Raw genomic sequence first — 24,656 nt, forward strand, 5'->3', positions numbered from 1 at the left:
CTTTTCCTGGAGTTTTGTCCTGTTCTTTCATTTGGGACATGCTTCTTTGTCTCCTCATTTTGACTGCCTCCCTGTGTTTGTGTCTCTGTATTAGGTCGAGTTGCTATGTTTCCGGGCCTTCCTAGAGTGGTCTATATTAGTAGGTGTCCTGTAAGGTCCAGTAGCACAGCCTCCCTGGTCTCCCAGCTGTGCCCTCAAGGTGCACCCCTAGTGTAGACTGTACACTTTTCTGTTGTAATTGAGTCCTTTTTTTTTTTTTTTTTTTTTTTTTAGTTTTTTATATTTATTGTTGAATGTATTACAGATGTTCCTCATTATTCCCCCATTGACCTCCTCCTCCCCACTTCCACTCCCTCCTGCCTTTTCCCACACTGTTGTCTATGTCCATTGGTTATGCATATGAGTTCTTTGGTTTATTTCTTCCCACCCCCCAACCCCCTTCTCTTTGAGGTTTGTCAGTCTAGCAACCAATTGGACTTCTTCTTCTTCTTTTTTTTTTTGCATGACTGTCATTTATTTACTGATATTAACATTATTATGAACACATAATGGGAAAATGCTCCTCAAAAGAGGAAGATGAATGTTGACCACCCATAGGACAAAGCTATCTTCAAATGACAGATTTGGGAGAGAGTTTCACAGTTTGGTTTACCAGTACACTGAAGAAAAGGTTTGTCTATGGGTGTGTATCCACAGGTGCGAGGTTTTGGATGAGGAGGCTCAGGAATGTCTCCAGCTGCTTGCTTGATCTGTAGGCAATTAGTCCTCCCTTGTTAGCCCACTGATCCACCCCACTAGTACCTTCGTTCTCCACGTGGTACACCAACTGTGGCAAATCAAGCCCCATTTCTGGATTTCTATCCAAGCATTCTTTGAAGTCTACCATTCCCTCACCCATGGCCCTGAGTATGGCATGAGCGGCACAAGAGTCCCATTTAAATATGGTATCTTCTGAAAAGATGTAAATGTCAACAAGGCCCTGGACAACACACAGGCTCTTGTAACCAGCCCCGCTGCCCGGAATATGCGATCTCCACATACACGTGACAGTGCAGCTTTGATAGTCTCCTTTTCACTTACACTAATGACAGCTGAAAAATGGTGCAAGGATTCAGCCTTGGATCTGGCGTTTTCAGTCAGTTGGCTCCGAGGTTCGCTGCCATTTCTTTTAGAGATGGGGGGCTGATTGAATAGATGTTGGTTCCCATGTAAGAAAGGCCTCAGTAGCACTGTCCTTTCCACCTGAGGGTGTTTAGGTCTTGCGATACGAAAGGCTGGTTGATGACTCCCATCAGGGGCACCCGTCTGTATGTCATAGACATCAATTAAAATGATGACATATTGAAGTCCACTGGGGAAGATTCCGTGGTTGGATTTAATGTCAGCTGAGCCTTTTATATACTGATAAGTTGAATCTATGGGATCCACCCAAACTCCCAAAATGTCCTGTGGAATGGTGATCTCTGCTGAATCCAGAGTTGGGTCAGTAAAGGCAACATCTTGATGAACAACCTTGGCTAATGCTTCAGATGCCAACCTGTTTCCATTAAGGACTTTGCTAAGAAGCTCTGCTGTTTCTTCCTCTGTTGGACACAGTCTCAAGATAATCTTTTCTCCCAAATCATTAGTAAACTCATTGGATTCCTCTCCAAAAATATTTTTTCCCAAGCCTGGAAACTTGTTCTCCATATTCTGTTTTATAACTTCCTGTACCAGTACATCAGCCAGGGTCTCGGAATCAATGGCAAACTTCTTGTTCTTTTCTCCTTCTTTTTTTCTTCTATCAGCAGCTGGAAGAGAGCTTCCTGCTGCCTGCATGCCCGGGCAATGTTGGCAGCTTTCTCAGAGACACGGAGCAGCCCCCGGAGGACTGCTGACATTTCTGAACCTTGCTTTCCAGTTGCACCCACCCTCTTCGCTGTCAGCAGTCTCAATGCGGCTGCTTCTTTAATACCGTAGTTGTAGGACTTCCATTCAGCTTGATTTCAGGCTGTTTTGTATGATGGTTGTTCTGTAGATTAGTTGTAACTTTGATGTGGTTGTGGGAGGACGCCATACCGCGTTTACCTACGCCGCCATCTTGACCGGAAGTCCCAATTTGTACTTCTTAATCCCTTCACCTTTTTCACCCATTCCCCCAACCCCCCTCCCATCTGGCAACCAACAAAATGTTCTCTGTGTCTATGAGAATGTTTCTGTTCTATCTGTTCATTTTGTTTGTATATTAAATTGTTGATAGATATGCATTTATTGCCATTTTGTTCATATATTTTATCTTTTTCTTCAAAAAGAGCCTTCAACATTTCATATAATAACAGTTTGGTGGTGATGAACTCCTTTAACTTTTTCTTGTCTGGAAAACTTTTTATATGGCCATTGATTCTAAATGACAGCTTTGCAGGATAGAGTAATATTGGTTGTAGGTTCTTGCTTTTCATCACTCTCAATATTTCTTGCCACTCCCTTCTGCCTGCAAAGTTTCTTTTGAGAAATCAGCTGACAGTCTTATGGGAACTCCCTTGTAGGTAACTAACTGCTTTTTTCTTGCTGCTTTTAAGATTCTCTCTGTCTTGAACCTTTTGCATTTTGTTGATGATGTGTCTTGGTGTTCATCTTGTTTGGGACTCTCTGTGCTTCCTGGACTTGTATGTCTGTTTCCCTTACCAAGTTAGGGAAGTTTTCTACCATTATTGTTTCAAATAGGTTTTCGATTTCTTGTTCCCTCTCTTCTCCTTCTGGCACCCCCAAGATGTGAATGTTGCCACGCTTGAAGTTGTCCAAGAGGATCCTTCCACTATCCTCAATTTTTTGGATTATTTTTTCTTTTTGCTGTTCTGATTGGGTGTTTTTTGCTTCTTTATATTCCAAATCGATGGTTTGCTTCTTGGCTTTACCTACTGTACTATTGAATCTGTGTAAATTATTCTTTTTTTTATCCTCACCCGAGGACATTTTTCTATTTTCTGTTCAGATAGAGTGGGAGGGAGAGAGAGGACGAGAGGGAGAGAGAGAAACATCGACGTGAAAGGGACACATCGAGCGGCTGCCACCCACACGACCAACCAGGGCCGGGGACAAACTGCAACCGCGGTACATGCCCTTAGCGGGAACCGAACCCGTGTCTCTCTGGACCGCAGGTCGATGCTCTAACCGCTGAGCCAAACCGGCCAGGGCTGTAAATTATTCTTTATTTCAGTTAGTGCCTCCTTCATTTGTGACTGTGCATCCTTCATTTCTGACTGGTCCTTTTTATGCTCTTGAGGCCCTCACTAAGTTTGCTGAGGCCCTCACTAAGTTCATTGAGCATCCTTATAAGCAGTATTTTGAACTCAGCATCTGTTAGGTTGCTTATCTCCATTTTGGTTAGTTCTTTTCCTGTTTTTTTTTTTTTTTTTCTGTTCTTTCATTTGGAACCTGTTTCTTTGTCTCCTCATTTTGGCTGCCTCCTGTTATACGCAGCTTTAGCCCTGTGAGAAATTAACCAGAGTTAATTAACCAAATTAACCAAATTCCACTAGGAATTTGAAAAGTCTTCAGCTGTAAATAAGGAGAAACTGAAGCTTCCTTTTAAAGAATATATGTACTACACCTGGCTAACTCTCTGTACTAATTAGTGCTTGTTTAACCCTAATTATAAAAGGGCTGAAAGTCTGCTATGGGGTGCTGCAGTTCTCCTCTGCAAAGGTTGGCTGTAGTCCCTGTGCAGGTAATAAAGCTCCAAATATTCAAAAATACTTTTTGTTCGAGTGAGGTTAATTCTCCCGGGTTACAACATTTGGAGGCCCCAGTGAGATCACCATGAGGTCCCCCTCCCTTTGGGGTAGACCTCCTCAGACTAGGCGAAGAAAACCTCCTATCCTTCACCTCAAATTGGCTTTTGATTTGACTATGAGCTTTTTGGATTCATCCCGGGACATCTGGAGGTAAGGGAAACACCATGGCTTTCTGTCTGTTTTTGGTTGTTTCCTCGAGGAGCTGTATCGGGTGTTCAGCAGGCAGGATGCTGTAGAACTGCCTCACCCCGGTCGGGATGGGACGCCGTTCCCGACCTCTGGGAATCTGCTTGCGGATTCATCTGGTGTATGAATGAAAGTGGGTGCTCACTCACTGTCTGTTATTGTCTGTCCATGTGTTGTTATTGTCGTGTACCAGCTACTTTTCTTCCCTACAGAATGGGGCAAGCCAACTCAAAGGCCCAAACACCGCTCCAATGCCTGCTGAGTAACTTCTCTGATTTCTTTAAGGCTCATGTGACTATGGGAAGCCAGCAGACCCAGGCTTCCTCAGGACCCTATATGAATTCACCAGACAGTCTTATGGGAACTCCCTTGTAGGTAACTAACTGCCGTCGTTTGGTGTAGACTGGCCACCTGAGGGGTCATTTGACCTCTCCCTATTGTTTGCTGTCAGAGCTATGATATATAAGGTCCCACACCCCAAACAACAAATATATATAGATGTGTGGATAGATATAGCCCATGACAAACCGGGCTATCTAAGAAAGTGCATAGCACCCTCAAAAATAGAGGGGAAAGAAATGAAAGCCAAAATCGGGGAACACTATTATGCTAGCTGCGCTGAGACAAAAGGGGAACTGCCTCCCTATCAGCCCTCAAAGGGCTCGGAAAAACCCCGGATGGTCCGCCGCCAGAGCCACGCCGTAAGGAAAGGCTCTATCCGGTGTTGCCGGAGGACCAGGAGGACCTGATCGAGGGACTACTAAACCCTCCACCTTATTTATTTTTTAAAATTTATTTATTTATTTTTTTGTTACAGATATTTCAACTTTTTTACCCCATTGGCACCCCCCTCCCCACCCAACCCCGCCCCATCATCGGCTTAGTTGTCCATGTCCATTGGTCATGCATACATGCATATAAGTTCTGTGGTTTATCTCTTCCCACCCCCCCACCTCCCCACCCCCTCTTCTGAGGGATGTCAGTCTGTGCCCTACTTCCATGTTTCTGGGTCTACCGTGTTCCTCAGACTGTTATGTTCATTATATTCTGTATATAAGTGAGATCATGTGGTATTTGTCTTTTTCTGCTTGGCTTATTTCACTTAGGATAATACTTTCCAAGTCCCTCCATGTCGTCTCAAAGGATAAGAGATCTTTCTTTCTTACCGCTGCATAGTACTCCATTGTGTATATGTACCACAGCTTTTTGATCCATTCGTCTACTGATGGACACTTGGGTTGTTTCTACATCTTAGCTATTGTAAATAGTGCTGCTATGAACATGGGGGTACATATATTCTTCCTGATTGGTGTTTCAGGCTTCTTGGGGTATATTCCTACAAGTGGGATCACTGGGTCAAATGGAAGTTCAATTTTTAACTTTTTGAGGTAACACCATAGTGTTTTCCACAGTGGCTGCACCAGTCTGCATTCCCACCAGCAGTGTATTAGAGTCCCCTTTTCTCCAAACCCTCGCCAACACTTGTTGTTTGATGATTTGTTGATGGCGGCCATTCTGACAGGTGTGAGGTGATACCTCATTGTTGTTTTAATTTGCATCTCTCTGATGATTAGCGATGTCGAGCATTTCTTCATATGACTCTTGGCCATTTGTAGGTCCTGTTTGGAGAGGTGTCTATTCAGCTCCTCTGCCCATTTTTTAATTGGGTTCTTTGTCTTCCTTTTGTGGAGCTGTATGAGCACTCTATATATATTGGAAATTAACCCCTTATCTGATACATCATTGGCAATGATGTTCTCCCATAGCGTGGGTTGCCTTTCCATTTTGATGATTGTTTCTTTTGCTGTGCAGAAGCTTTTTAGTTTGATGTAGTCCCATGTGTTCATTTTTTCCTTTGTTTCTGTTGCCTTAGGTGATGTATCAGTGAAAATTCTGCTCCGTATGATGTCCGAAATTTTGTTGCCTACATTTTCTTCTAGAATTTTTATGGATTCACGGGTCACATTTAAGTCTTTTATCCATTTTGAGTTTATTTTTGTGTATGGTGTAAGTTGATGGTCTAGTTTCATTTTTTTTGCATATAGCTGTCCAATTTTCCCAACACCATTTATTAAAGAGGCTGTCTTTACTCCACTGTATGCTCTTGCCACCTTTGTCAAATATTAATTGAGCGTATTGCCTTGGGTCCATTTCTGGGTTTTCAGTTCTGTTCCACTGGTCTATATGCCTGTTCTTGTGCCAGTACCAGGCTGTTTTGGTTACAGTCGCTTTGTAGTATAACCTGATATCTGGTATTGTGATCCCACCTACTTTGTCCTTCTTTTTCAAGATTGTTGTGGCTATTCGGGGTCTTTTTTGGTTCCATATGAACTTTTGAAGTATTTGTTCTAGTTCTATGAAATATGTCATTGGTATTTTGATGGGGATTGCATTGAATCTATACATTGCTTTGGGTAGTATGGACATTTTAATGATGTTAATTCTTCCAATCCATGAAGAGGGTATGTGCTTCCACTTTTTTATATCTTCCTCTATTTCTTTTTCAATGACCTGTAGTTTTCTGCAAATAGGTCCTTTATTTCTTTGGTTAAGTTTATTCCTAGGTATCTTAATTTTTTTGGCGCGATGGTAAATGGGATTGTTTTTTCAGTTTCTCATTTTGTGAGTTCATCATTGGTGTACAAGAATGCCATCGATTTCTTGATGTTAATTTTAAATCCTGCTACTTTGCCAAATTCATTTATTAAGTGTAGTAAATTTTTGATGGAGTCTTTACGGTTTTCTATGTATAATATCATGTCATCTGCAAATAATGACAGTTTCACTTCCTCCTTTCCAATTTGGATCCCTTTGATTTTTTCCCTCATGTCTGATTGCTGTGGCTAAGACTTCCAGTACTATGTTAAATAAGAGTGGCGAAGGTGGACATTCCTGTCTTGTTCCTGTCCTTTTTTATTTTTTTTATTTTATGAATTTTTATTTTTATTTTTGTTACAGATATTTTACCTTTTTACCCCATTGGCACCCCTCACCCCACCCCCCCTCCACCCTGTCCCCGGCTTAGTTGTCCATGTCCATTGGTCATGCATACATGCATATAAGTTCTGTGGTTTATCTCTTCCCACCCCCCCACCCCCCATCCCCTCTTCTGAGGGATGTCAGTCTGTGCCCTACTTCCATGTGTCTGGGTCTACTGTATTCCTCAGACTGTTATGTTTATTATATTCCATATATAAGTGAGATCATGTGGTATTTGTCTTTTTCTGCTTGGTTTATTTCACGTAGGATAATACTTTCCAGGTCCCTCCATGTCGTCTCAAAGGATAAAAGATCTTTCTTTCCTACCGCTGCATAGTACTCCATTGTGTATATGTACCACAGCTTTTTGATCCATTCATCTACTGGTGGACACTTGGGCTGTTTCCAGATCTTAGCTATTGTAAATAGTGCTGCTATGAACATGGGGGTACATATATTCTTCCTGATTGGTGTTTCAGGCTTCTTAGGGTATATTCCCAGCAGTGGGATCACTGGGTCAAATGGAAGTTCAATTTTTAATTTTTTGAGGTAGCACCATATTGTTTTCCATAGCGGCTGCACCAGTCTGCATTCCCACCAGCAGTGTATTAGAGTCCCCTTTTCTCCACACCCTCGCCAACACTTGTTGTTTGATGATTTGTTGATGGCAGCCATTCTGACAGGTGTGAGGTGATACCTCATTGTTGTTTTAATTTGCATCTCTCTGATGATTAGTGATGTTGAGCATTTCTTCATATGTCTCTTGGCCATTTGTATGTCCTGTTTGGAGAGGTGTCTATTCAGCTCCTCTGCCCATTTTTTAATTGGGTTCTTTGTCTTCCTTTTGTGGAGCTGTATGAGCACTCTATATATATTGGAAATTAACCCCTTATCTGATACATCATTGGCAATGATGTTCTCCCATAGAGTGGGTTGCCTTTCCATTTTGATGATTGTTTCTTTTGCTGTGCAGAAGCCTTTTAGTTTGATGTAGTCCCATGTGTTCATTTTCTCCTTTATTTCTGTTGCCTTAGGTGATGTATCAGTGAAAATTCTGCTCCGTATGATGTCCGAAATTTTGTTGCCTACATTTTCTTCTAGAATTTTTATGGATTCACGGGTCACATTTAAGTCTTTTATCCATTTTGAGTTTATTTTTGTGTATGGTGTAAGTTGATGGTCTAGTTTCATTTTTTTGCATGTAGCTGTCCAATTTTCCCAACACCATTTATTAAAGAGGCTGTCTTGACTCCACTGTATGCTCTTGCCACCTTTGTCAAATATTAATTGAGCGTATTGCCTTGGGTCCATTTCTGGGTTTTCAGTTCTGTTCCACTGGTCTATATGCCTGTTCTTGTGCCAGTACCAGGCTGTTTTGGTTACAGTCGCTTTGTAGTATAACCTGATATCTGGTATTGTGATCCCACCTACTTTGTTCTTCTTTTTCAAGATTGATGTGGCTATTTGGGGTCTTTTTAGGTTCCATAAAACTTTTGAAGTATTTGTTCAAGTTCTATGAAATATGTCGTTGGTATTTTGATGGGGATTGCATTGAATCTATAGATTGCTTTGGGTAGTATGGACATTTTAATTATGTTAATTCTTCCAATCCATGAAGAGGGTATGTGCTTCCACTTTTTTATATCTTCCTCTATTTCTTTTTTCAATGACCTGTAGTTTTCTGCAAATAGGTCCTTTACTTCTTTGGTTAAGTTTATTCCTAGGTATCGTAATTTTTTTGGAGCGATGGTAAATGGGATTGTTTTTTCAGTTTCTCTTTCTGTGAGTTCATCATTGGTGTACAAGAATACCGTCGATTTCTTGACGTTAATTTTGTATCCTGCTACTTTGCCAAATTCATTTATTAAGTCTAATAGATTTTTTATGGAGTCTTTAGGGTTTTCTATGTACAATATCATGTCATCTGCAAATAATGACAGTTTCACTTCCTCCTTTCCAGAGTGGATCCCTTTGATTTTTTTCCTCATGTCTGATAGCTGTGGCTAAGACTTCCAGTACAATGTTAAATAAGAGTGGCGAAAGTGGACATCCCTGTCTTGTTCCTGTTCTTAATGGAAATGTTTTTAATTTCTGTCCATTGAGTATGATGTTGGCTGTAGGTCTTTCATATATGGCCTTTTTTATGTCGAGATATGATCCCTCTATTCCTACATTGCTGAGCGTTTTTATCAGAAATGGATGCTGGATTTTGTCGAATGCTTTTTCAGCATCTATTGATATGATCATGTGGTTTTTATTCTTCATTTTGTTGATGTGGTGTATCACGTTTATTGATTTGCGAATATTGTACGAGCCTTGCATCCCTGGAATGAATCCCACTTGGTCATGGTGAATAATTTTTTTGAATGTTCGGTGAAACTCCCCTGTGAAACCATCTGGGCCTGGGCTTTTGTTTGCTGGGAGAGTCTTGGTTACCTCTTCAATTTCCTTAGTTGTTATTGGTCTGTTCAAGTTTTCTATCTCTTCCGGGAATAGTTTTGGGAGACTGTGTGTTTCTAGAAATTTGTCCATTTCGCTTAGATTGTCGAATTTGTTGCCATATAGTTGTTCATATTAGTTGTTAACGATCTTTTGTATTTCCGTGGTGTTGGTTATTACTTCTCCTCTTTCATTTCTGATTTTGTGTATTTGGGTTCTCTCTCTTTGTTTCTTGGTGAGTCTAGCTAAGGGTCCATCAATCTTGTTTATCTTTTCGAAAAACCAGCTCTTTGTTTCATTGATCCTTTCAATTGTTTTTTCCTTTTGGTTTTCTGACTGGTTGATGTTTTTGATCCTGTCTTCTAATTCACTGATCTGGTCCTCAGCTTCCTCTACTCTGTTGGTTAGTCCATCCAATGTGTTTTTCATTTCTGCTATGTCATTCATCATTTTCACTTGGTTGGTTTTCAATGTTTCTATATCTTTGCTCATGGTGCTGATGTCCTTACTCATGCTGTTGAGCTTCCTCAAGATCGTGGCTCTTTACTCTACCTCTGATGATTTGCTTAGCTGCATTTACTGATCTCATCTTTGATAGAGTTCTCTTGTTCTTTCATTTAGAATTTGTCACTTTATTTCACCATTTTGGCTATCTTAGTGGGTTTTGGATCCTGCCAAATTTTCCCTGTGGGTGTTGGTGTTCTGCTGTTTGTGGCTCCCTCTATTGGGTTTGGATGAGCCTGGGTGGGCCCACGTTAAACACCACTGTCAAGTCTTACTTTCCTGGGTAGATTTGCAAGCCCAGGAAAGGGTCAGTTATCCTCTAGCTTTTTCCTGGTGGCTAGTAGTCTCAGTTACTCAGTGCCTTGGAATATATTCCTGGTGTTCTGAGTAAGAGGATTTCCAGAGGATGGGATAGATGCTCGTTGTTAATGAGCATCAATTCGCATTTCTTTACTGCACTTTAGAAAGGCTGAATCTCCGAAGGTTGGGCCTGCTGCTTTTCCCCTCTGGGAAGGAACACACTGGCCACTGTCCTCTGTGGCCGCAACTCAGCAATGACTCTTGAGTGCCCTCCAAATACCAGGTGTCCTCACAGAGTTCCAGCCCGGTTTGCCCTCCCTCTGCCAGGTAAGTGGCTGTGGCTATTTTAGCGCTCTGTCCAGGCTCTCTGCACTGTGGAGCAGGCTTGGTCTTTATTCACCAATGGCGCTGCTCACAGCTAAGACTGCTGCTGTCCGTGGGCTCCCAGCCCGCCACCCTCTCACACCTCCGCAGATCCTACCAGTGTCCCTGGTTATATGGTCCCGTCCTGCTGCTTTACTGTTGTTTTTTCTGAGAATTTGTCTTTATTTTAGTTGTAATTTCCGTTTGGTCCTGGGAGGTCATCTGTGCAGCTTCCATTCACTCCACCTTTATTTTCACATCCTCTATGCCTATCTTGTGCACAGCTGGGTCGCCCAGGCCTCTCTAGTGCCCCTGCACCCTGCAGGTCCAGCAGGTAACTGGATCACACAGTCCCTTGGGGACCCGGCTCTATGCCTATCTTATGTGCTGCTAGGTTGCACAGGCCTCTCTGGTGCTTCAGCACCCCGCAGGTCCCATGGGTATGGATTGCACAGTCCTTGCTGGGTTGCACAGTCCTCTCTAGTGGCCCCGTACCCTGCAGGTCCTGTGGGCAGGCAGCTGGATTGCACCAGTCCCTCTCGGGCTTTGGCTTCCCACTGCTTTTGTGTGCTGCTGAGTCACAGAGGCCTCTGTGGAGCCCCAGGTCCCACCACTGGTGGCCTGTGAGTCCTGCTGCCTCATGTGGTTCAACTCCTGCTCAATTTTTGCTGTAGTTTTTGGGGGTGGGTCTCAGCTGCCGGTCTGTGCTGCTGTTGCCTGGGGATGGATGTCTCTCCCCAGCCTCTGTTGCGGGGGTATATCTGGACTCTGATCAGGCCAATATTATGGGGGATGGTGCTGGGCTCTGAGTTGTCTGTGGCTTCTGCGAACTGCTCCTTGGCAGCTCCACTACTGTGCAGTAGTCTGTGTTGACACTGAGTGTCCACTGGTCCGATGGTGCCAGGTGTGCTGGTGGGCTCAGGTTGCTGGGCCCTAGCCGCTCCCACTTCCTCCTCCCAGGGAAGACCCAGGATCTTCCTAAATGGTGGGACCTCCCCATGGCTCAGGGAGAAGCGCCCTGGAGAGCAGCTTAGCTCAGTAGCCGGCTGCTTCGTCCACAGCACAGGAACCTTCTGCTCCATGTCTTTGCACTGCTCAGGTTTGGTCATCCACCTGCATGTCCACTCACTCTCTCACACACTCGCTCAATCTCTCACACTCTTACCCTCCCTCCCGTCCTGCCCGCCGCCATCTTCCTATGCTTTTTTTTTTTTAAACCTCTGCAAAAGCAAAGCCATTGATCAGGCTGCTCATTAAAAGCTATGTAGCCCTAGCCGGTTTGGCTCAGCGGTTAGAGGGTTGGCCTGCGGTCTGGAGAGACCCAGGTTCAGTTCCCGCTAAGGGCACGTACCTCAATTGCAGTTTGTCCCTGGCCCTGGTTGGGTTGTGTGGATGGCAACCACTCAATGTGTCCCTTTCACATCGATGTTTCTCTCTCTCTCTCTTCCTCCCACTCTATCTGAACAAAATATCAAAAAATGTCCTTGGGTGAGGATTTAAAAAAAAAAAAAAGGCTATGTAAAGAGTAACTTCCATAAGCATTATATTTCCCTTTGTTTGAACAGAAATCATGTGCCAAACCAGTATTTTTGGGTTAGTACTGATGCAAAAAATGTAAGGATGGTCAGCAAGACTCTGCAGGTGAATTGATAAATGTGAGGAGTGTGTGTGTGTGTGTGTGTGTGTGTGTGTGTGTCAGCTATTTTCATTCATGGTTTGACATCTGTTTTGTCTATAAGAGTAATCTACTGGGTGGAGAATTTGAGAAACACTGAATCACTCCTTCTTTCATTTATTCAACTATTAGGATCATGGTCTTTTACTAAGAGATGTAGATACAACATGAGGAGATGTATATACAGGTCTGTGTTTTTGAAAAGCAAAACTTCATTGAGGAGATGTACACTATCAAAGGATCACACACCCAGTGTCATTTTACAACTGTGGAAAGTTCTTTTAAAAAGAATGGGGCTTGCCCTGGTCGGTGTGGCTCAGTGGTTGAGCATCGACCCATGCACCAAGGGGTCACTGGTTCAATTCCCAGTCAGAGCACATGCCCAGGTAGTGGGCCCAATCCCCAGTGGGGGGCATGCAAGAGGCAGCCAGTCTTTCTCATTGATGTTTCTATCTCTCCCTCTCCCTTCCTCTCTCCCTAAAAATCAATAAACAAAAAAAAATTAAAAGTACCACATTTTTCCTTTGCACCGAGGTTGGGCAGTGGCCTCTGCTGCTTCCACAGCCTGCACAGGGCTTTAGGGTGGTACTAATTTCCTCCTTGTTACTGGGACTGCAGCAGCTCCCTGGCCTTCAGGAGAAGGATTTCAGAGTGTTTAAAAGAGATTAATTCACATTTTTCTTTTCAAGTTTCACTGTTGAGAGGATAATGAGACTTTTGCCCTCTTTGAAACATCAGTTTAGGTCTTTCTGACACACAACGTAACAATTAGACAAGTAGGAAGGAGCAAGTGAAACCGGACAATGGGTCCTTGCCGCCTGTCACTGCTTGAGCCAATTAAGCAGAAACAAGGTCAAATTGTATATGAATGTTTGTTCCAATATTGCCAGCAGCATGGGAGAGCAGTGGGTCATCCTGTAAAATCTGCCCTGACCACCCTCACTTGCCAGCTGCTTTTAAAAGGTAGAGAAACAATGACTACATGAGAAAGGGCAGTTAGGCAAAAAGGAAAAAATGGGTAAAATGGTTATAGGCAAGGGGGAAGAAATGTGGGCTGTCGTGGGGGTGGATTGTAAACGTTTTGGGGCAAGGGGGATGAATGTGGAGCCAAGGCTGCAAGGACAGGTTGCCAGTGAGTCACAGTCACAGGTCCAGTGTTCCGATAATCAGGTCATTAATCTTTCCTTGAGGTCAGGTATTCCCCCTTGTCCTCAGATTAGGAGAATGGACAGCATTCCTGAGGTAAGCACCCAAGGTGCACACCTCCCAGCCAGGTCAGGGTGAGCTTTTCTTTAATTTTTTCTAACTGTGGCTAGTACCCCACTTTGATTAGTTCTCTATTCTATTGTTCCTCCTCCCCCAACCCATTTCACAGGCAACTATATAGCAGTATGATTCCAATGTAAATTTCTCTAAACAGTAATATCCCAATTAATGATACAACTATTAAACCACAAGATGTAGGCAACAAGGAAAGCAAACAATCCCCAAAATTCATATACCAATACCAAAAGATCACTTCCAACCAAATCTCACATTGGAGAACTGGTATTTTTTCTTAGGTCACTGAGCCGTGCCTACCACCATGCAGTGTCTGTTGATTCTTATAGAATCCCAAATGATTCAAAGAACCCCAAATGGCAGAGCAGGGGCTCCTGGTCATGCACACCAGAGACTTACCCAGTTGGGCTCATCAGTCCACCACCAACTTGTTACCTTCCCTCAGCCAAATGTAGCAGATGACCAGCACCGAGAGAGAGCAAAGAATAGTCACCAAGTAAGATCACTCGGGAGCTGCTAGGGACTTCCAAATTTTCTCATGGGGTTGGTCAGCCACAGGCATATTGGTGAACCCTCTACAAAGTCCAGGGACTTACCAGGGGCTTGCCAAAACTATAACTGAAACCAAGGTTTGACTGCCTGCTACCCTAAAAGCAGAACTCATGAGACAGGTTCTGGTGTAAAAAGAAAAGAGGTTTATTCAAGTGCTGGCATCTTGAGAAGATGGGGGAGTCATCCAAATCCCATCTCCTCCTTTCAGTGCAGGTGGAGGTTTTTACAGGGAGGAAGAGGGAAAACAACAAAGAGATCAAGGGGACTGGGTTAAAAAGTTCTCTACATGCAGACCAGACAGCCCATTCTGATAAGGACCTCTAAACTGGTCAAGTGATGGTTTGGTGTGTTTCATCCTGATTTTGTCATCCTGATTCTATGTCATCCTGGTTGTATGGTTGAAGGTCAGCAGTTCTTCTAGACCTTGATGAGTGAAGGCTGGAGTTTGTACCTTCTGAAGTTAGTTCTTAGGATTCTTATGAAAACATGATGTTTATCTATAAACTACATATTAGTCAAAGTAAGCATTTACAGAAAAAATGTCAAAAAAATGGTGGGGTGGGTTATAATTCCCCACTGTTATAATGGTAATTTTATTTTATTTTATTTTTAATATGTTTTTATTGATTTTTTTGTTAGAGAGACAGCAAGTAGAGAAAAATAGGAACATCAATGTGAGAAACATGGATCTGCTGCGTCCACAACCCAGGCATGTGCCCCAACCAGGAATCAAACCCAGGCATCTCAGTCCATGGGACAATGCCCAATCCACTGAGCCATACCTTCTGGGAAGTAATTTTATTTTTAATTTTTTAAGGAACCATAATACTATTTCCCATAGCAGCTGTTCCAGTTAATTTTCTCACCAACACTACACTTAGGTTCCAATTCCTACACATCCTTACCAACATTTTATTTATTGGATATGTGAGGTGATATCTCATTGTGGTTTTGATTTGTATTGTCCTAATGATTGGTAATGTTGAGCATGTTTTCGTGGGCTTATTGGTCATTTGTAGATATGTCTTCTTTGGAAAAATGTCAGGTTCTTTGCCAAAATTTTAATTTAATGGGCTGACTTTTGCTCACTAAACCATACAGGTTTCAAGTGTACAACTCAACAAAACATCTGCACACTGTATCATGCACCCATTGTCCCAGGCAAAGTATCTTTCCATTCTCATTTTCTCCCCCTTTTCCCACCTCCACCTACTCCCACCCCACTCATCCTCTGGCTAACACCACACTGTTCTCTCTGTCTACGTGTTATATATACATATGCAGTAAAACCTTGGTTCTAAAACTTAATTCATTCCAAAAGGTTGTTCAAGAAGTGATTTGTTTGAAAAGTGAATCATTTTTTTCCTGTTAGAAATCATGTAAATTGAGTTAATCTATTCCAGACCCACAAATGATTCCCTATTTTAACCTATCTTATGTATATAGTACATGTCTAATGTACTGCTTAATCTATACATAATTACTTATTTTCTTAAAATTTTCAAGGCACCCACTATTGGCATAAACCAATCACTTTCCAGAGGTGTCTTTCAGGAGGTCAGTATACCATGCCTTTGCTTTTACATATACTACTGCCTCCAAATGCTGACCCCAGATAACTGCTTTTTGTTTATCCAAATCAACAACAGTTTTTCTACCTCTTCAATAGCCCAGGGCTGTTGTTTTGTGAATACTTTCACACCCTTAGCAACCTTAGCACTCTTGATGGACTCTTTATGTTGTAAGATTGTGCTAATTGTCTGGCTGGTGTAGCTCAGTGATTTGAGTTTTGTCCCATGGAGTGAGGGGTCCCAGTTGGAATATAAATCCGGGCACATGCCAGGGCTATGGGCTCCATCCTCAGTGGGGGTCATGCAGGAGGCATCTGGTTAATGTTTCTCACATTGATGTTTCTATCTCTCTCTCCCTTCCTCTCTCTCTAAAAAACAATAAAAACATATCCAATAAATAAATAAATAATAAAATTGTGCTAATTGTTGATTTCAACTGCAACAAAATCATTCCCTCCTTTGTTGCCTGAGAGATGCTTTTTATCATGCTGAGATGTCAGCATAAAAGGGTTGTCAGGCCAAAAACTGAAGTTTGGGTTGAAAACTGAGACACTGTTTCCATGAACAACTTGGTCAAGAACTGAATTGTTTAAAATGGAAGATGTTCGAGCACCAAGGTTTGACCATATATATACACATAGTTTTTTCTTAATCCTTTTACCTTCTTTTATCCAGTCCAACAACGCCCGACCCCTCTGACAGCTGTCAGTCTGTTCCATATATCCAGTCTTCTGTTTCTATTTTTCATAGTTTATTTATCTCTCATACTTTAGTGTGAATATTGAAAAACCCTTTGGCTATACAGTAAGATATTTAAGCCGCCAAGAAATGAGGAGAGTAATTCTATAAACAAGTTTAAACTACTGTATAATTTTCTCAAAGGCTAAAGCAACAGGTCAGAACCTTCTAAATGTTACATTGATAGCTATATTGTGCATTATTATTAAAATCTTACTTTATTCAGGATTCTTATGCAGAGGTTTTGTGATATTCCCAAAGATAAAAATTATGTAAAATTTTATTTTAGGCAACATTCTATTGACTCATATAGTCATATTTCAGTGGCCATATATCAGGAAAATGTAGGTTCAACAATTACCAATATTTTGCATACTTGCTATATTTGTCTATTTTTCTATCCACCATCTATTTAAATTTTACTGAACACTTTTATATTTTTATTACATTTTTCCTTTATTGATTTTTTAGAGAGAGAAAGGAGAGGGAGAAAGAGATAGAAAGAAACATCAATAAGAGAGAACATCCATTGGCCACCTCCTGCATGCTCCTCACTGGAGATTTGGCCCACAACCTGGGCATGTGCCCTGACCAGAAATCAAACCAGCGACCTCTTGGTTCATGGGTCGATGCTCAACCACTGAGCCACACTGGCCGGGCTTACTGATTGCTTTTAAAGTAAGTTTGAGAGACAACCACATCAAAATGACAACTAAACTACAGCACAACCGTCCTTCAGAACTGCCTGAAATTGAGCTGAAGTCCTCCAACTACAAAATTAAAGAAGCAGCCACATCAAGACTGGTAGGAGGGCGAAGGTGGACAGGCTGGCCCCACACCCACATGTGGCTGATAAAAATCAGGAGAGCCCTGGCCGGTTTGGCTCAGCAGTTGGAGTGTCTGCCTGCGTACCAGAGAGTTCCGGGTTCAGTTCCCACTAGGGGCATGTACCAAATAAAAAAAGAAAAAAAATCAGGAGAGACACCAGCTGTGAAGGTCCTCCCTGAGGACTGAGGGGTCCCCGTTTCACACCAGGCACCCAGCTCAGGGTTCCAGTGCCAAGAAGAGAATCTCCATCACTTCTGGCTGGAAAAACCAGTGGGAACTGAAGATGAAGGAGGCTGAGGCTACTGGAGCCCCAGGCAGGTTCTCTTAAAGGGCCCACACATGGACATACTCAGACTTACTCCCTCTGAGCTCCAGTGTGGGGGAAACAGCTCGAATGGCACCAGAGACATATGGAAAAAAACTGAGTTGTTTGGCATTGGGGCAAGGGTTGGAGAGGCAGCTTTCTCCTGGACAGACGTGCTGGTGGAGTCTAAAGTTCTTTGGTGAGCCCTTCTCCCACAAGGCCATCAGACAGCTGCCATATCTGGGACTCCAGTAACCTGGCTCACACTGGTTGTCCCACCCTGGTGATTCCCTGAGGCCCTGCCCCACCCAACTTTCAGGCCCACCCAAGTTGTTCCCAGTGGCTTTACCATAGGAATGGCCTGTCTTGGAACCTGCTTCAGATTTTTCTAAATTCTCTCAAACAAGCAGCATCTGGTCTCAGTGAGCCCCATACCTCTCACTAAGTGGCTTCAGGCCTGGCACTAGGAGCACCCAGTCTTGGTTCACAGCTTGGCTTCACCTGAGCACCTCCAAGCCCACCACAAGAAGCAGCCATCTGCAGATCACTTTGTAGCTTATGTCTGATGGCCCCGGATAGAACATAGGCAGTGGCTGACCTTGCCTTAGAGCCAGCACACCCAGTGGACAGCTTCAGACCACATCAAAGCACCACCATCCAACCACCTCTACAAGTGACACACTCAATGTGGGTACACAGCCCTGCTGAAGTAAGTCTTGCTCTGTGTGGTGGACCCCTGCACAGCTGATCCTCTAAGGTAGTGGCTAGTGGGCACAGCCAGTCCTTGCAGCTGACCAGCCTGAGTAAATCCCACCCATTGATGTGCCAACAACAATCAAGACTCAATTACAGACTTCTGGTCAAGATGGCGGGTAGGTAAACACGGTATTGCGTCCTCCCACAACCACCTCAAAGTTACAACTACAGAACAACCATCACTCAAAACCACCTGAAATTAAGCTGAAGGGAAGACCTATAACTATGAAATTAGCCACATCGAGACTGGTAGGAGGGGCAAAGGTGGACAGGCTGGTACCACACCCACATGTGGCGGATAAAAATCAGGAGGACACCTTGGCTGGAAAGGCCCTCACTGAGGACTGAGGGGTCCCCGTTCCACACCAGGCACCTGGCTCAGGGTTCCAGTGCCAAGAAAGAGAATCCCCATCACTTCTGGCTGGAAAAACCAGTGGGAACTGAAGCTGAGGTGGCTAGAGTCCCAGGCAGCTCCTCCTAAAGGGTCCTCACAAGGACTTACCAAACTCACTCCCTCTAAGCTTGGAGGGGAGGCTGCTCAAGGGGCGCCAGAGACATACAGGGAAGAATTGAGCTGTTTGGCATTGGAGCGAGGGCTGGAGAGAGGGTTTTCTCTGGGACAAATGTGCTGTCAAAGGCCTTTGTTTCTTTGGTGAGCCCTTCCCTGGGGCGGCAGACAGCAGCCATACCTGGGACTCCAGCAACCTGGCTTACACTGTTTGCCCCACCCTGGTGATTCCCTGAGGCCCCGCCCCACCTGACTTTCAGGCCCACCCAAGCTGTTGCCACTTGCTTAACCATAGGATTGGCCTGTCTTGACTCGTGCTTCAGGTTTTTCTAAATTCTTTCAAACAAGAAGCATCTGGTCTCAGCTAGCCCCATACCTCTTGTTAAGTAATACATAAAAGCAAACACAGGGAGGTGTTGTAACCCAGGAGAATCAACCTCACTTGAACACAAAATAATTTTGAATCTTTGGAGCTTTATTACCTGCACAAGGACTGCAGCTAACCTTCGCAGAGGAGAACGGCAGCACCCCACAGCAGACTTTCAGCCCTTTTATAATTAGGACTAGCCCTGGCCAGTTTGGCTCGGTGGTTAGAGCATCAGCCTGCGGTCCAGAGACCTGGGTTCGGTTCCTGCTAAGGGCACGTACCTCAGTTCTCAGTTACAGTTTGTCCCCGGCCCTGGTTGGTCATGTGGGTGGTGGCCACTCGATGTGTCCCTTTCACGTCGATGTTTCTCTCTCTCTCTCTCTCTCTCTCTCTCTCTCTCTCTCTCTCTCTCTCTCTCTTCCTCTCTCTCCTCCCACTCTATCTGAACAAAAAAATGGGGGGAAAAATGTCCTCGGGTAAGGATAAAAATAATAATAATTAGAGCTAAACAAGCACTAATTAGTACAGAGTTAGCCAGGTGTAGTACATATATCCTTAAAAAGGAAGCTTCAGTTTTCCTTATTTACAGCTGAAGACTTTTCAAATTCCTAGTGGAGATCAAACTCTGGTTAATTTCTCATGGGGCTAAAGCTGCCTATAACATTCCCCACTGGTCTTATGTACAGATCAAATCCTGTTGTTCATCCAATGGCAATGAGAGGCTAGAACTAATAATTTGACAGGTTGGACCCTCTCTCTTATGAGAATTATTAAATGTAGCCAGGGGGACCAGTTATAGCTAAGAACCTGAATACTCTCTCTGATGACTCCTGATCTATTAAAAACAGCAAGACAGCAGTTGGAGTAGATAGGATGCCATCCCACTGGGGTTCAAGGTTCTCAGGGTGGTGTCTCTTCAGCCAAACCCAGTCCCCTGAGTTGTCTGAGTTGGGGATGGCAGAGGTTGTCCTTCAGGTCATTGAAGGAGCTGTCGAGTCTCATCTCGAAGGTGTTGAATAGCCTGTAAGGACTTTAAGAGATCTCGGTTATGCAAGCTGTTCAGAACTAAGCTTAGGTGAAATGGGCGGGGGTCGCCCGAACATAATTTCAAATAGGGTGCAATAGTGCAAAGGGAAAGAGACTTACCCAATTCTCGCCCGTCTCTAAGTGTAGCTTAGTTAATGTTTCCTTTAGAGTCCTACTCATCCTTTCTACTTGTCCTGAGCTCTGACAATGTAATTTCCAATCTATCCCTAAGGTTTTTGCTAGTAATTGAGATATTTTGGCAATGAGTGCCGGACCACTGTCGGACCCCAATGCTAAGGGAAGGCCAAATCGAGGGATAATCCCAGAGAGTAGATGCCTGATGACGATATGAGCAGATTCCCCTTTCATGGGGAATGCTTCAGTCCATCCCGAATAAGTATCCTGGTGTCATGTTGGTGAAGTCTAATTCCCAACGTTCTCCAGGTTCTCATCCACGTTCACGGGTACCCGGGGCTGGGGGTACGGGTGGGCCTGTGTTTACTTTTGTGCAGACCAAGCATCTAGCAACAGCTGAATGGGCCATAAGTTTTAAATCTGGAATATAGCGCTGTGGTTGCAATGGCTCTCATACAGTTTGGCCAGCCAGAAGCGACAGGATCAAGTCTCTTAGAGAGATAGGTCACTGACCTTTTCCATGGCCCTAGGGTTTGGGTTAGGACTCCTTTTGCAATTCCCCTTGTTTCCCTTTTGAGTTCCTCAAAATCCTTTTGTTCTGTCTCAGTCCAAATAAGTTCATGCCCTTTCCCCAGTGCTGGAATATAGTGGTTTTGCTATTTCTGCAAAGCCTAAAATCCATAGTCAGCAATATCCAACAGCCCCTAGGAATTCCCGTAACTGTCTCTTGGTGGCTGGAGTCGGGATCCGGAGGATGGCTTCAATCCTGCTGTTCGAGAGGGACCTCCTACTTTCCTTTAGTTGGTATCCTAGGTAGGTTGCCTCCTGTGTGCATAGTTGAGCCTTTTTTGGCTGATACTCAGTATCCCAGTTTCTGCAGCTCCTCTAGGATGGCTCATGTCGCTTCTAGGCATTCCTGCAAGGGAGAGGCTACGAGAAGGACGTCATCTACATATTGCAGGAGGGTTACCTATGGATGGCTTTCTCTGAAGCTGAGGAGGTCCCTGCTGAGAGCTTCATCAAACAGAGTTGGGGAGTTCTTAAATCCTTGTGGCAGGCGGGTCCATGTCAACTGTCCAAAAAATCCCCCCTCAGGATCTGTCCATTCAAAGGCGAAGATGGGTTGGAAAGGCAGGAAGAAGGCAGCATCCTTCAGGTCCAGGACCATGTAGAAGGTCCTTGAGGGCGGTATGAGGCTCAAAAGGGTGTAAGAAGGAGCCTCGGCCTCTTCATTCTTGGTCCTCGAAGAGGATGCCAAGGGAGTCATGAGCCTGTTCTCTCTCCTTCTTCATGATCCCCTTGGGGCATTCATTCTTCCAATGTCCCTTTCCTTTACAATAAGCACATTGGTCCTTGTCTTTTCTTTTTGGTTTCCTTGGGGTCCATTCTTATAGCGGCCTTGTGGAGTGATTTTTCTGCCCTGAACGGCTAGAATTTTAGTTAGCTGCTTTGTCTGGCCCGTTATGGGATCATTCCTGTTCTGGAAGACTTTTAGAGCAATTTATAACAATTCACTAAGATTCTTTCCTTCAAATTCTTCTATCTCTTGTAATTTTTTTCTGATGTCTAGGGCCGTCTGGGAGACAAATCTATGTTAACAATACGTTTATTCTCATTTGCTTCTGGGTCCCAGGGAGAAGAGGTCCGGTAGGCCTCTAAAAGTCTTTCTAGGAAGGCAGCCGGAGATTCATCTCTGCCCTGTAAAATCTCATGTATCTTAATAAAGTTTATGGACTTCTTAGCTGCTGCCCTTAGACCCCCAAGCAGAGACTGGCGATAATGGCGTAAGGCCTCCTGCCCTGCGTTGGAGTTGGAATCCCAGTTAAAGGGAAGTGTGGGGAGTTGTTCCTCTATTTCTTGGCGGCGCGCTTGGGTGTCCCCTTCCCTTTCCCCCAAAAGGTTTTTCACCGCTTCCCTATATGTTGTCCCTCACTCTTCTGACGTAAATAACATCTGTAAAATCTGTTGACAATCGTCCCATGTCGGTTGATGGGTACAGAAAATAGTGTCCATCAAGGAGATTAATTCTTAGGGGTTTCGGTGATTCCAATTGTATAAATCACTAGTTGAGAAAGGGACATAGACATAACGCTGTGCTGAAGGTGCCCCTGGCTGTGGGGGCACCTCACTGAGGCAGCATTGGAACCGACGGGTCTGGGATTCCTTCCCTTTTACTGTAAGGGGTTCCTCGGCGGGTATGCGGGGGACTATCTTAATTCGGGGGAGGAGCCAATCGATGGGCCTCAGGAGGTCCCCCAGGAATTTGGAAGTTATAAGGGGGAGGGTTTAGGCAGAAAGAAAAATGGCGGTGGAGTGACTGGAAGCTACACAGACCGTCTCCCAGAACCAAACTGGAATTACAACTATAACACAGACAAATCGACGGGAAAAAGCAACAGAAAAGCAGCTTGTGAGGACCATATAACGAGGGACACTGACTTCATCCCGGTAGGCTTGCAAAGGCGCGAGACGGGGGCTGGGAGCTCACGTCGGTAGCTCGGCAGCGGCCTCAGCTGGGAGCGGCGCCCTCGGGTTACACTCCCAGGCGGCTCCACAATGCAGAGCTGGGACAGAGGCTAAAACAGCCACAGCCACTCACCTTGGGCCCAGGCAGAGGGAGGGCAGACTGGACTGGAACTGTGGTGGGACACTCAGGATTAGGAGTGTGCTCAGAGCTTTTGCTGAGTGCAGCCACGCAGGATGGTGGCCATATTGCTCCTTCCCAGGGCTCTGAGGAGAGGCAGCAGCCCCTCCCTCGGAGATCCAACCCCACCCTGTGGGCCACTGAAGTGCTAATTGAAGCTCATTAACAACCATCATCTGCCCCACCCTCAGGAAATCCCCTTGTGCTGAGAACCTGAGGGAGTTTTTCAATCAACTGACAACCCAAAACTCATCAAGTAACCTCATTGCTAGCCTCCAGGCAAAAAGCTAGAGGATAACAGTACCTTTCCTGGGCTAGCAACTTTAACCAGGAAAGTAAGACTTGACAGTGGTGTTTAACGTGGGTCCTCCCTCGCTCATCTAAACACAGGAGAGGGAGCCACAAACAGCAGAACATCAACGCGCAAGGGAAAACCTGACAGGCTCGAAAGCCCACAGTGATAGCCAAGATGGTGAAACACAGAAACAGAAGCCAAATGAAAGAGCAAGAGACCTCCACTGAAGATGAGATCAATGTGGAGCAATTAGGCAAGTTAACAGAGCTAGAATTCACAGCCATGATCTTGAGGAAGCTGAACAGCAGGAGTAAAGACATAGAGACACTGAAAATAAGCCAATTGAAAATTAAAAACCATCAAGAAGAGATAAAAAATGACATATCAGAAATGAAAAACACATTAGAAGGTTTAAAAAGCAGAGTAGAGGAAGCTGAGGACCGAATCAGTGATTTAGAAGACAGGGTAGAAAAAATCAACCAATCAAAAAAACAAAAGGAAAAAACTATTAAAAAACAGGAAGACAGCTTAAGAGAACTGTGGGACAACTGGAAATATAATAATATTCGCATCATAGGAGTCCCCGAAGAAGAAGAAAATGAGCCAGGGATAGAGAATATTCCCTAATTTGGTGAAGGAAGAAAAATTCCCTAATTTGGTGAAGGAAGAAAGCATTCAAGTTCAAGAAGCACAAAGAGTCACAAGTAAGAAGAACCCAAACAGGCCCACACCAAGACACATAGTAATTAAAATGCCACGAATTAAAGACAAAGAGAGAATCCTAAAAGCAGCAAGAGATAAGCAACAGGTTACCTACAAAGGAAACCCCATAAGGCTCTCAGTTGACTTCTCACAAGAAACATTACAGGCCAGAAGGGAATGGCATGAAGTAATCAAAGTCATGAAAAACAATAATCTGAATCCAAGACTACTCTACCCAGCAAGGCTATCATTCAAAATAGAAGGTGAAATAAAGAGCTTCCCAGACCAAAAAAGGCTAAGGGAACACATTAGCACCAAACCAGCACTGCAAGAAATGTGAAAAAGGACTGCTGTAATTAGCAGTAGAAATGGGAAGAAAAATAGAACCACACTAAACAAAAATGGCAATAAATAAGTACATATCAATAATCACCGTAAATGTAAATGGATTGAATGCTCCCATAAAAGGACACAGAGTAGCTGATTGGATAAGAAAGCATGACTCATCTATATGTTGTTTACAAGAGACCCACCTCTCAACAAATGACTCACATCGGTTGAAAGTGAAGGGATGGAAAAAAATTTTCCAAGCAAATGGAAAGGAAAAAAGAGCTGGGGTAGCAATTGTCATATCTGATAAAATAGACTTCAAAATGAAGACCATAACTAGACAAAGTTGGCCACTACATAACATTGAAAGGATCTATCCAACATGAAGATTTAACCTTGA

General features: G+C 43.9%; 1 pseudogene; it reads right to left on the reverse strand.

Annotated features, from left to right (window-relative positions):
* Positions 1-673: 673 nt before the first annotated feature.
* LOC118624596 lies at positions 674-1,880 on the reverse strand (annotated as a pseudogene).
* Positions 1,881-24,656: the final 22,776 nt, after the last annotated feature.

The sequence above is a fragment of the Molossus molossus genome, unplaced genomic scaffold, assembly GCF_014108415.1.
Source record: "Molossus molossus isolate mMolMol1 unplaced genomic scaffold, mMolMol1.p scaffold_m16_p_10, whole genome shotgun sequence".
In the NCBI taxonomy this organism is placed as follows: Eukaryota; Metazoa; Chordata; class Mammalia; order Chiroptera; family Molossidae; genus Molossus; species Molossus molossus.